This window comes from Scleropages formosus, chromosome 2, assembly GCF_900964775.1.
Source record: "Scleropages formosus chromosome 2, fSclFor1.1, whole genome shotgun sequence".
Lineage (NCBI taxonomy): Eukaryota > Metazoa > Chordata > Actinopteri > Osteoglossiformes > Osteoglossidae > Scleropages > Scleropages formosus.
The window spans coordinates 34,569,119-34,582,659 of NC_041807.1; the positions used below are offsets into that span (position 1 = coordinate 34,569,119).

Below are 13,541 nucleotides of genomic sequence, written 5' to 3' on the forward strand. Positions count from 1 at the left end.
CTGCAATGGACTGGCGTCACGCCCAGAGTGATCCCCTCATAGTCTAGGGCTCAGTGACTCCAGGATAGGCTCTGGACCTCTGCCACCCTGACAAGAACAAACAGTTAATGAAAGTGAGTGAGTGAGTGAGTGAGTGAGTGAATTACTTGTGAGAAGCTATGGAATTTCAGGTAAGGAGATATAATTCCTCACTTGCAAGATCTACATTGTCCCTCCGTATTTTCCCTGTATTGTCCTCTGTCCTACATTTGCTCATCGTCGGTTGTATCTGGACTGTAACAGGTTTGCAGGATTGAGCTCCACATGGTTCACATTTATGCGATATGTTTCAGCGATACAGTTCATAATGTGCGGTGCTATATGCTTACAACTCGAGCCTTTTGTTCCGCATAAATCGCCCGTCCGCAGCAGTGAGAACAACAGGATATTGGGGGCTCCTGTTTACAGATGAGAGAGGTTTGTAATCAGAACTGAGGAGCTCGGAGGGGAGGAGGCAGGGGAGTGGGAGAGACGGCGAGTGGATGTAGCCTGTGGGCAACTTCACAGTCTCTTTATCGAGTTTACAGAGAAAAGCCCTGTAATGAGGAGGAGGAAGAAAAGAGATAATGGTAATTGCAACCTGTGTGTGTGTGTGTGTGTATAGGGAATGGGGCTCATCTCCTTTTGTTCTGGCTGCACTCATCGCCTTCTGCAACATCGCCAACTCCCTTTACGGGGTCTACATGGTGCAGCGCAGGGCTCCCTTTCCCCGCATCCCTCACATCGTTACCCCCCCGACCGTTCAGGAGTGTATCGTGTCTGTCTCTGTGGATCCCCCCTGCTGGCGACCAATGGTTTGGCACCTCCTTGTGTCCCTGCTTAGCTCTTCACCGCTCCGTCGTTGCTCTCTGCCCCATACCCAGGATGCCCGGGACAGCGGGCTTGTCCACATTGCCCAAGTCTGTGCCACACCTTCAGTAGCTGGTGCCGATGCAGCTCCCTGTGCTCGGGAGATGCAGGAACGGTGTGTTTCGTCCGATAGTGAAACGGCATCGAAGCCACAAGTGAGAATGTTTACATTTATTATTTAGGAGATGCTTTTCTCCGAAGTGATGTACAATTAAGTAGTTTTTAGCTGACACCTTTATCCAAGATGAGTTACAGTCAGATACACTGCTCTAAACTCCTTGCAGTAATTCACCCATCCACACACACACACACACACACACACACACACACACACTGTGGCTCATTTGGACACACCAGTCCACCTGGAAGCCGTATCGTTGGACCATGGGTGGAAACCAGAGCGCTGGGAAGAAACATGAGGAGAACACGCAAACTGCACACACGCTGAGCTGGATTCGGACCCGCATCTCAATGCAGCCCAGGAGCTGTGAGCCACCGGCGCTCCCTGCTGTGCTGCCATAGGCACACATTAATCATGTGTCTGACAGCAGTCTCCACAGCTGGCCTCCGTGCTGTGACTGCACTGCAGCTCTACCTCAACACCCTCCTAATGGTGTTTTCCACAGATTGCCACTTAGGTCTCTTCTTCTTTTGTCTCGTTTTATAGCGATGGTTTCGACTGCGTGCTTTTTCCAAGTGTGAAACGGGAGCGTATCTGAACCCGAGGAAAACCGGCCGTTACCCAGCACACCAGGCCACGGCGCATCGCAGCCTGGGCGGTGTTCCCCTGGCCAAGATGCCTCAGTTGACTCGCTAAAGGGTTGCGAACGAGTCCGGATGGTCCAGTAAGAAACAGGTTAAGACCGATTCTGTTCCGCCGTCCTTCCCGTTCCTTCTGAAGACAAATGGTGGTTTCGCTCACTCCGGGGTCTGTTTGTGCTCTAATGGTGCGGAGCGGTGTTGGATCCCCCGTGGGCATCACGCGGCAGAGGCCTTGGGAATGAAGACAGGAGCTCGATCAGGAAACCCTCTTCGTTCTTTCACAGACTTTGTAAATCTCAGAAAAGCTGGGAAGCGCTGAGATAAAAGCGAGGGTCTTCTCTTCTCCAGCACCTGTCTGAAAAATTCCACTCTCAGCATCCCAGTAGCGTTCCCCGGCTTCTGATGGCCCTTGGCTTGATGGGTGCCTTCGGGCTACAAGATGACACCTCCTCCTCTTCCGCATAGCTGTACATTTATTTACCCGGATTTGTTTTCGCACACAGCTGCCTACATAAAAATCGCGTGGCCGCCATTATGCCTCGGGTCACGTCTTGCAAGGCTGACAGAGGAACCCTGGCCAGTATAATGTACATTTAAGTCCCTGCGCTGAATCTTTAACAAGGCCAAATTCCATTGCGCTGAGTTAATTGGAAAGCGGGGCTGTAAAGGCAGGATGTCGAGGAGCCCAGGCGGGAACGCAGGGTACTGCTGTCTTCCAGACCACGGAATCCGCGTCTTTTTTTGGACGCTTTTCACGGCCGATCCGATCGGCCACCTCATCCCGGGCCTGGGATCTCGCCGCAGCCCAAGCGGAGGCATGTTTGTTGCAGAGCGACGGCCGCTCCGATGGGTCTGTCTTCATACTCCACACCCACATCAACATTCAAGCTCAGCAGGTATCCCTGTAATACCTTTCACTCGTGGACCACTGTTTGTGGGTCTTTGGCCCACCCTTTCCCATAATCTACCCCAGGTCTGGCCTTCTGCACCTCAGCCTTCCTGTTGTGCCACCACAGTTCGTCATTAGAGCACCCTGCGCATTCAGAGGTTTGGCCTTCCAGGTCGTGACCATGACTTATCCATGAGCTTTGTTGGAGGGGGAGCGGAGAGGCTCTGCTGGGGGTTTGCCGATAGCCAGTCACTGGCGCGTTCCCGGTCCTGCGGTCGGAGCATACCACGCCTCTAATGACCAGCGACCGCTCGGTCTGCCCTCCCGACCCATGCGTTCGCCTCTGCTTTTCTACTACCGGACCATGTCCGGGAGCATCTCCGTTGAATGTGGAGACGCCGTGTTGGGAAGCAGGACTCCGCGAGAGCAGGGGAGATGGCTACTAAATAATTCAGCGTTCCGGAAAGGTTAAAATGCAGAGGATAAGCCGAACTGACATTTCCCTGGTTATTGAGGACCGGCTCCTTCGGCCCGTCTTTACACGAGGGGCACAGAAACAATTTCAAAAGTGGGGAGGACGTATGATTACATTGGAATTGGCACTATCAGATTTTAACCTTGGTTCTGAAGCGATGCGCGTGTGGGGGTGTAACTATTGCCGAGGAGTTTCTGTGCCGTGGAGAACCGTGCTTTAAACTTTCCCTTCCACTGTCTGCTTTAACTACTTTTGATGTATTCATATGGGACTGCCAAGGCCACGCCCTCTTCTCCTTTCACAGGATGCCGCCTACCTGGCTGTCTGCCATATTGCATTGTTCATCAGCCAGTTTCACTTACAAAGCATCACATACTGAAGTCCTCATGGACCAAGGTTCAGCATCCTTGCCCTGAGCACATAGAGAGGGCGTAGCGCCTCGATCGATTTGTCTCTGAGGAACTTTCCCAGAGGCTGTCCATTGCCGTAGAGTCCGGATGGATCGCCCTCTTCGGCCGAGGCCGAGGTCGCCGAGAACCGCATCCGGTATAGCGGAGTCCGGTCTAGATCGGCTCCGGTCCCGGCCTCAGCCGCTCCAGAGTGCGCCGGTACGGCGAAGACGGCGTGTGCCGAGGGCGGCGCGGGGATGACTGACGGGCCGCCCCGGTCGCTGACCTTTGCTCGCTGCCGTTCCCTCCCGCCCAACCTCGGACACGCGTGTGCGCAGACACGAAGTTGCGACGCCGTTATGAAAAACGACGGCTGCACAAGGTCGTCATAACAACAATCACGACTAATGACCAAAACTGTCACATGTGTCGCAAGCTGATTACTCATTAGAGGCTCAATTAGCATTGGAGAGGAATGGCGATGTGATACATTCTTCAGGGAGCGTAATGGAAAGGAATTAACTGTAAGAACGATGAGGCTGCTAGAAGGGCAGGGCAGCTGATATGGCCAAAGATGGGGTCAGGTCACACCTAACATTACTTAGCAGATGCTTCCCTATAGAGCGACGCACAATGGGCGCTACGTAGTTTCAAGCCCGTGTGACTCACAGTGCTAGATACGCAGCAGTAAATTGCCCTTCTGTACGCCAGAGCGACACACGCACGCACACGTGCTCCGATACACGCGCTGTGGGCATTTCAGAGTCTCCGGTTCACCCGGAACGTATGTCTTCGGAGCGTGGGAGGAATCCGCAAAATCGTGTTCACGTTGCTATCTGCTAACACCAGTGTACACAGTGTAATTCTCACACAATCTTCGGCACCAATGGTCTTACTCCATCTTCTGGAACTGAAGAGGGCCAGCCTCCCCACTCAGAAATCGATACCATAAATCCTCAACTGGACCTCGAAGGTGGTAGGGCTGAACAGCGGAGCTTGGTCGCGACCGCACGAACGCTAGCAGTCAGAAAGGACAGAAGCATTCAAAAGGATGCAAGGAGGATATCGGCATAAAAGCATTCAAGAGTATGCAACAGCATTAGAATTATGCTGCGCTGCTTTGACCCAGAGGATAAACAGAGTTTTATTGTGTTCCTCCAACGGCCCGGGGTGGCTGTCACCGGCATTCACAGCGCAGCGTACATATTTCCTAAAACGCGTCGTCTTCCCCGAGACGGTTGCCAGCGCAAATCTTCCGGCGATGATTCGACAGGGGCCTCTGAAAGCGCTCTCCGCTGCCGCTCCTAAATTCGGTGCGATGGCTTGCCTGAAGTTCTGTAATCGCTCGCTCCGCAGAGGGTTCTCCGTCCCTTTTCGACGCGGCTGCGTTCCCTCGCACGGAACCTGCCAGCTTTGTGATCTCGGAGAAGCAGTTAATGTCAGCGTGTTCTTCCTCTCCTCTCCTTGTTCTCCAGGCTTGAGCCTGCAGAGATTTCCTACGTTCGCGTTATCGGCGCCTTAATCGCTGCCAAGCGGTAAACAGTGCAGGAGGGGAAATTACAGCGAGCGTCATGCGTCTTATCTTAACCTGCAACGCGAAATGAGCGGCAACCCTGGGTCGGCGGGTGGTCGGGTGGTTAGAGCTGAGCCTTGCGCTCAAAGGACCCAAGTTCTGCTGTTGTATCCTTCATTAAGGTACTTACTCTGAACGGAAACAGTAAAAATTAGCCAGCACTTTAAATAGGCAAGTAATTGTTAAGTGCTTTGGAGAAAAGTGTCTGACAGGTAGATGCATCCAAATGCAGCCACCAGGCCGAATGTGGCTCTTCGTAATCCACTCCTATGTGGATGTAACAAGGGAGCGGTGGTCCAACGGGACCGGGCCCAGAATGATGATGTCACTTGGCAAAAATCAGGGAGCAAAAGCAAGTGGTGCAAATCACACTAAGCTAATGAGCTGCCTCATAAATTAGCCAGAGAGGGCATGAGGTGGGCTTGGCGAAGCTGTGTATTTACAGCCTACGACACCCCCCCCGCCCCTCTTCTCCCCGCGAGCCAGCCGGGGCGTTTCCGTCTTGCTCTGATAGATGGGATTTATGGGTGGGGCTACCCGGATCGTACCCAAACTCCCCCTGCTGCTCTTCTACACGGGCTGTTATCTCCCATCACACAAAAACACACACATACCCGGTGCTGGGGAAGAGGTCTCCGTTGTGAACACCGGACAGGCCTAACAAGAGCACAGGTACCCGAGGTGCTCATCTCAGACTGCTCATTGCAGTGCCTGACACCCCTTGCCTTTGCTCATCATTAGAGGAGCCAGAGTTTGCCGGAGATGCTGCATCTTCCTCCGCTCTATGCGCACGCGCTGCGGTTTTTTTCGGTTTCAGACGCAGCGGTCCTTTATCCCTCAGCCGCGTATCGGAAATGTTGCGCTTTTACTCGCGGCGATTCACTCCGCTGACACCGGGGCTGTTGTTTGCGCCTGGGCTGAGGTTAGTTAGCAGAACCCAGCGCTCAAGTGAATGAAAAGTCAATTAATTACATTAGAGAAGCAATTAAAATACCGCTATGTACGGAGCGTTTAGTCGGGGCGAGGCCCCCCCCAGCGAGGATTGGAGGCGGCTCAGAACGCAGGCCGACACTCGTCAGGAAGATTGATATCGTGGGCGAGAGCAGCTCAGCTTCTCCATCTGTTACACGCTCCTGTCCTCCATCCGAGGGCTGGGGTGGGGCCGCGCAGCGGCGGGGGGGGGGGGGGGGGGGGGGGGGTTCGCGTTCGCTCGCTGCCGTGGCCTACGCCGTTACCTTTCTGGGGGCCGGTAGGGGAAGGGGGGGGGGGGGGGGGTGAGTTTGGGAGAGAAATGTTCCTACTCCCGTGCCTATTTTTGCCACGAGCCCTGCAGCAGGAGAACGTCTTTCATTCTCCCGCCCTTTAATATTGCATGAGCTCAGACTGTGGCAGCTTGGCGTGCTGTCTTGTCCGGTATTAACCTGTCTGTATAAATCAGGGGCCCACAGGAGCGCACAACGCACACGCGCACACACGCAAACACACGGTCTCTTTCTTGGCCCTGTCCTGCGCTCGCTCCGCACGGTGGGCCACGGGGGGGGTGGAACGTAATTCCCCACCAACGTCCCTAACGCCACTGCCTGGCAGGTGACAAATAGTTTTTTAATTGCTTTCACCAGGAAAATCGTTATTCTCCTTCCTTTGCTTGGCGGGAGCGAGTCGGACTTGTGGGTAATAATAACGCCAGCAGTCCTGCTCCCGTCACCTATTTTTAGATCAGATGTTTCGAGATGTAGTGCGGGACGTATGTACGTCAATGTATGTGTGTGTGTGTGTGTGTGGTTGGGTAGGGCATAAGGGAAGGCACCGGTCCAGGTGGTCCAGGGAGGGCCCGCTCTTATTTCGGCCCGCTCTTTGTTATGCGTCTGGTGCAGGTGTTCGGGAGCCGAGCGTCAGGTCAGGAAACAACAGCGTGCACGAGGAACGCGCGGCGCCCACGGATGGCTCGGCGTTCTGGTCGTCACGGCGGCCCGTCCTCTCAGCCGCGCTCGGTCGCGCTCCTCCGCGGTTCTGGCGCCATCTCCCTCTACGGCGGTTAGGCCTCCGCTTGCGTGCGTTCAGAAGAGACTCCGTTCGTGGCGCGTGACTCATGTTTGGGAAGATGCAACAGTAGGTGGTGTGAGCCGCTGGCCGAATGCGCTCGGCACAGCGCGTATCTGCGTCTGCGCGCTCGTGTCTTCGGTGCGTGTTTCTGCACGCGCTTGTGTGTGCGCGCCGGCGCCTGCGTGAGCCCGTTTGGCGGTTCGTGCGTGTCGGCACCGAGCGCACGGAAAGCTGTTTTCAGCAGAACCCCACTCGCCGTGGATCCTCGTCTCGAGCGTAATGACCGTTCACCACGGATTACCACGGATGTGTTTGGCCAGCATCTCACGTCTCTCAAAGAAACGCGCTATCCAGCTCGTCCTCCCTCCCTCTACAAAGTCTCCTCACGCAACCCAGAGCCTTTTCCAGGAGGGTTTCCTGGAGCTGATGAATCTGTGGACCTCCTCTGGTTCCCGACCGACGGAGCTCTGTGACGGAGTCCTGGAGGAGGACTCCTGGACAAGAGAGGTAAAGAACATGAGGACATGAGGACATGAGAGCCCTCCTTCTGCCCGTCCCCGGGGGCTCCTCGCCGCGTGTTTCCGGGTAACGGCAACACCTGACAAACCCAGTCATTAAAGAACCGGTCTTCTGGAAAAGGTGCGGTCCCGGAGGGGTCCGGCGAGGTGCTGTCAAGTCCGACACCTCGAGTAACACGTCCAGCTGCGAGGTTTCCTTCCTCCAGAGGCGCCGCGCATTCGGGTTTCACCTTGAAGCCGCCTCCAAGGTGACTCTCCCCAGGGGTACTCCCGGCCTCGGGGACCGCGGGGGCCGGCGCTCACCGAATGCCATCGCGCGCCGCAGCCTTCGCAGTTCTCTCCGCCATGCATTATTTAGTGGAGGCAGCTGCGCGGCGGATCTTGAGCGTCCTGCAGGGGCGGAAGGGGTTAATCCCACCGCGTCGCGGGTCGCGCCCTGCCAGCTGTTTGCTCCCTACCGCTCCCAACCCCTCCCCGTCTCCTGGACCACTAAATGAACATTCATTTGCAAGTTAGATAAATCCTTTGAATTTATTATTGATGCAAACAAATTAGCCTGTGGGCCCCAGACAATACCTAATGGGGCTTTGGCTTCTTTGCGGTGTGGTTTCCCACTCAGACTCAGCCGGAGAGCCAAGATTGATGCCTGCTCCTCTGCCCCTTAATTATTCCTCCCGCACCGTTATTCACTCTTGTTGATGCAGGTTTTTAACGTCGTGTTACTTATTGCAACCTCCGTGATATCCCGCCACTGAACTTTACAATCCTCATTAGTTAGGCGGCAAAATAAGGCAATAAATAAGTCTCTTAGAGTGCCGTGCAAAAAGCATAAACTCTCAGATGAGAATTTGAGAAAGAGTGCAAATGAGCGCGGTATATCTGACAGAGTGAAAATGAGCAAACAAGCAGTATGTTTGTGTGTCAGCCATTATTACTTTGCGTTAAATTGTTGTAAAATGAAGTTTTAATTAGATATCCACGAGTTCTAATTCTCAGGATATTAGATAAATTCAAGTATTCATATACGTCTTTATTACGGAGTGGTGCAGACTCTGCATAATATCGCTGTGTGCCATTAGCAGTTAAAGGAATGTAGTCCGTTGTTAATGCTGTCGAAGAGCCATTAAACGGCAGAAGGATGGAGCGCTACGGGACCCAAAATGCACACAAAATCTGCGCTCTTACAGGGATGCTGGCAGTAGCTGGCAGGATGGGAGTCAAAAGAGTTTAAAACGAGTAGCTTAGTGAAGAGTGAGACAGTTTGATGGGCGTGAGAGCTCTTTCCAGGGAGGTGCTGTAGTCCCGGGATTGGAGATGACTTAAGCGAAAGACATAAACTGTTCTTCACCGCGGGGCTCATCAAGTATACCCAAGTACATCTTCGTATCGAGGTGGAGCAATTATTTGACGTGAGAGCGCTCTAATTCCGCATGAGACCGCGAGGAGTCCCGTCCATCCTGTGCGGATGAACGCGGTGAGGCCGAGGACTGAGCCTTGAGGGACGCCCACGGAGGGAGGGTGATCTGCAGAGATGGAACGTTTCTTTTGGAAAGAGGGCATCTAGACCAGCTTCTCTGCACGGTATCTTCTCTAAGAGGAAAGCAAACAGCCTGCATAGCACTCTCGGAGGTGAACGGGAGAGGAGGTTCTGGCCGCTGTTTTGTTTGGTGCGGCTGTCAGCTGAAGACTCGGGTTTTTCTAACGAGGATCAACCCGGGCCTGTTTGACAGCGCGGGCGAAGCAGCCCACGGTGCGAGGGGAACTGACGGGGAGGAGACGGAGACAAGAACGTCAGAGGTTGGGTATTAGATGTTTTCTGTAAAACAGGATGTTGGGAGGCCTGTGGTGGTCCAGTGCAGCGGGATGTGCGGCACAGGCAGGAGGAGAGAGAAGCGGAGCCGGGAGGGGGGAGGCGGCAGCGCTGTCCTCAGTAATTAAGATTCACTATTGATCAGAAGAAGGTGGGGGAGGACATGCAGGGACTCGGGGCCTCGCTCTCTGGTGGGCTCATCTCCGCTCCTCTCTGGCAAACCGGCCCGGACCATGGGAGCCTCATCAAAGGGCTTCGCTCCCCTGCCGGTCCAGCCTTTGAAGATGGCTGTGTTTGATGACATCATTTCCCCTCGACCCCTGAATAGAATGTGCGACATATCGACGCATCTGCATACGCGGCACAGCTACACACGGTGCCTCGCGGGGGTCAACGGACTCAACAAGAGACACCGGCACAAGAGCCTCATAGTGTGTGTGTGTGCGTGTGTGTGTGTGTGTGTCGGTGAATCAGTGCTGTTAAACTGTGTCCGGTGGGAAAGACTGCGGTTGTGGCTACGCCTTTTATGAAGCGTGCACGTGTTTGCGTGAGAGCGAACGTGCATTTTCCTGCGTGTCGGCCCACGCGTGTCTGCGTGTGGTTCTGCTTCCTTCCGAAGAAGCTCATTAAAGATGTATCCCTCCCACCCCCGATTCACCTGCTGGCGGGAACGGTCCTGCGCGTGGCTGACCGACAGTCAGCGTAATGCCCGGAGACAGGGAGAATGTGTGCTGCCTTTTAAGGTTATCCGTGCAGGTGTAAATCTCCCAGGAAGGTTGAGTCGGACTGGGGGCGGAGCCAAACGCCAGCTACCTCCAGCCTTAACACCTCATCGTCTATGATTCAGTCCACTGCCTTGGGCTCCGGTCTCCTATCGTGGGATTCGGTGCAGTGCCCTGGGTTTCAGCCGCCCTGGGTTTCAGTCCCCTGGGTTTCAGTCCCGCCCTATAGGCTCATACGCCTTTGTGTCGCCACTGTTGAAGTTGTAGCAGTTTTCTTTTGTTTCTGCTCTTGCTTTTTGTTGGTCTTGCTTTATAACTTGGCTATCATTTACCCATCTAAATGAATGCCCGTTTCTTAGGCCGAATTCATAAAAAATTCATGACGCTCACCTTCTCACCCATTGATGGGATGTGTCAGGGTTTTCTCTCACCCCCCCCCCCACTGAATATTTGATTCCCTCCACTTGGCCGCATCTGCGAACTTCTCCCGGTTCCGTTGTTTGCCTTCGCCACGTCGGCGCTGAGTTCTCGTGGAGAAACCCGCGGACGCTCCCAAACGTTTTTTTTTGGGTGTGTTGAAAACCGCTCGATGTATACTTGATAGCGCGGATCTCTCCCTCGTTAGCCGCTCTTTAGCAATTTGGACATGCGGCACGCCGCTCTTTGTTGGAGCTCCTCTTCTCCGCCGCGTGTGCTTCCTTGAGCGGTTTCCTATTTATCTCGCTGGCCCCATGAATATGTATAAGTTATGTTCCCCCCTCCCAGACTCCGCATCACGATGCTTTCCTGGCCCCTCCTCACCTATTTCTCCGCTCGGTTTTTGCAGCAGGTCACCTGCGAACTTTTAATGCGAGTTTCCCCGCATGCCACACTCAGCAAAGTGCTGCCTCAGCAGCCGGCCTTAAATGATTAATACTTTATTGATGGTCCCAATTAAATTCCTATTACGCCGCAGACGGTTTCAGACATTCCAGCTCTTTCCTACGCCCACAATTTGTTTTCCAAACTCATCCATGGCAGCTGGTTGCGGGAGATAATCCTCACCGCCCTTCGCGCGTGTGCGCGCTCGCGTGTGCCGTGCGCGAAAACGCGCCAGCACGCGTGTCTGCCCACACGCGGGAGCGCGTTCTTTACGTCCTTTTTTCGCTTATTTATTCCTTTATTCGCCGACAAGCGTCCCGTAATCCATCAGCCGCGTTACGAAACCATCCGCACCCTGGCGTTGAGGCGAAGCGGCTGAACGGTTTTATGAGTGACCGAAAAAAAAATGGCTTCGTGAGCGACTGCGAAAAAATATTTCCAGCGGCCGGAACGTATTGTGGTGTCGGCGCGATGAGGCTTGACGTAAAACCGGACGTGCGTAACCCCGAGCGCCGGGCAAAAAAGTCCGAGAGCGACGTTTCTTTAATGCCGCGATGCAAGTCGGGGCTGAAGCCGTTTTCAGGAGCAGGACTGCGGCAAAACCTCCGCATACGTGAGCCTCGTGTTCTCCTATCTGCTCTCAAGCGCGATCGCTAAACAGAAGTACGGATAGATGTGCAAGGCTGTTTAATCTTTTCTCCCCCGTGAATTGGAAATAGTGTATTTTGAAGTGTTTGCCCTACCGGGAACTAGCGCTGCGCCGCACGGTCTACGTTATTAACTCGGACTATCTGCCGTCCCGTGCCGCCCGCCTCTGTCCTGCGATTTTGTTGCGCGATCCGCTTCCGCTCGGCGAACGCTGCCCCCGTAGGCCACCGCGGGTACTGCGTCCGTAACCGACAGGCCCGTCAATGTCAGGACGAAGCGCTTATAGGACCTGTACCAAAAAAAATCCCGTTCTCTTCTTTTGTCTTCTTCTTCTTCTCTTTCTTCTTCGCTGCCTCTTTTAATCTGCCCGTCTCACACTCGTCTCTCAGCTGTCTTTCACTCCAGCTTCCATGTGGAATTTGGGGTTAAGATAAGAAAAATACACACCGGCAGTCGCTAGGCAACGGTGTGAGCATTCCTTCTGCTGAGTGGCAGGGTGCGTTTTAATGTGTCTGTTTGTTGTGTGCGTGATCCAGACGGAGAGGCCTTCTGGGACCCCCTCCGAACCTGCACCGAGGGCTTCACAGCCCCCTTTCTTCTCTCTGCTCCAATGCCCAGCAGACCCATCTATTTTTAAGAAGCAGCCTTGATGGGGGGTGCGAACCGTGCCTCGTTGTTGTTTGTTGTTGTTGTTGCTTGTTGTTGTTGTTGCCGCCGCTCAGGGCTGAGGTGGCACTGCAGGGACGCCCTGAACCGGAGGCTGAGCGATGCGTCCAGCCCCTTTTTCTCACTTCCTGTTTGGAGACATAAGGATGAGTCGAGAGAAAGCAGCCAGGGACAGAGGTGCACGTTCCTGCCACTGTAAGCTCCAGGCGCCTGGGGATGGGGATGAAGATGAGGACGAGGAGCAGGAAGAAGATGGAGCCAGGTTGGCAAGAGATGGAACGGGGATGGGGGCCGGAGGACAAGGACGGGGACGCGGTTGTTTTTCCATTCTTCATTTTTCGTCCTCTTTACATTTACATTTACGCTTTTCTCCAAAGTGACACGCAACTCAGAGTAAAAAAGTGCATTTTACCAACAGGCAGATACATACAAACGATTCTTCCAGTATCGCTGTGGAAATGAGCATGCTTTACACGCTTTACATGCTTAACACCCTTTTCAGCCTTTGCAGGCTTTACACATTTACACGAGTAGCATGTGGAATTAATAATGAATACCACAGATAACGTAGTGCAAGTTTTTGGAGAAAAGCGGAGCCTGAAATAGATGTGTTTTCAGCCTCTTCTTTAATTCTGAGAGGGGTTCACCAGTTCCGAGGGAGAGAGGGAGCTCATTCCACCGCAGTGGAGCCGGAGTCGAGAACCTTCAGACTTTTGCTTTTGAACCTCTTGTGCTTGGGATCACTGAGCAGTCAGAGGTGGAGGAGCGTAGCAGTCTGCTTGGGCTTTGGCGAGCGATCAGGTCCTGCAGGTCTCTAGGAGCTCGTCCGTTGATGGTCCCGTAGGCTTTAATGAAAGTCCGCAATTTGAGAAACGCCTTCGGAGAGACTCCGCGAGAGAAGGTCCATCCGAGAGGTCGCTCGACCACGTCCTCCCCCCCTTGTCTGCTGCTTTCACTGTCATGTACGACCATTACGATGGGCGCTATGGGAACCATGAAGACCACTGTGACAAAACAGAGCCATGTTTCTTTAGTGCTTCTTGTCCAGCCAAACGGGGGCAAACGGACAGATGGACGATGCGTGTCACCGCGCAAGGGGCTTCTGGGCGAATTAGCGCGGGCAGAGTTCTGACACCCACATCTCCGCGCCAGTGGGTCACAAGTCCCCGCAGTGCCAGCTGAAGACAGATGCCCTCTGGCATCCTAGCGGTGGCACTTTGGACCACTTACACTGCGTCAAGTTAACCGCTTCCAACTGCGGCCTGCACCGATGTACAGGCACCGGCACAGACACACT

General features: G+C 54.1%; 1 protein-coding gene across 7 annotated transcripts in view; it reads left to right on the forward strand.

The window, feature by feature from the left end:
• The window catches only part of LOC108933484 (calmodulin-binding transcription activator 1-like), a 288,342-nt gene that overhangs the window by 225,088 nt on the left and 49,713 nt on the right, over positions 1 to 13,541 (forward strand). The window lies entirely within an intron of this gene.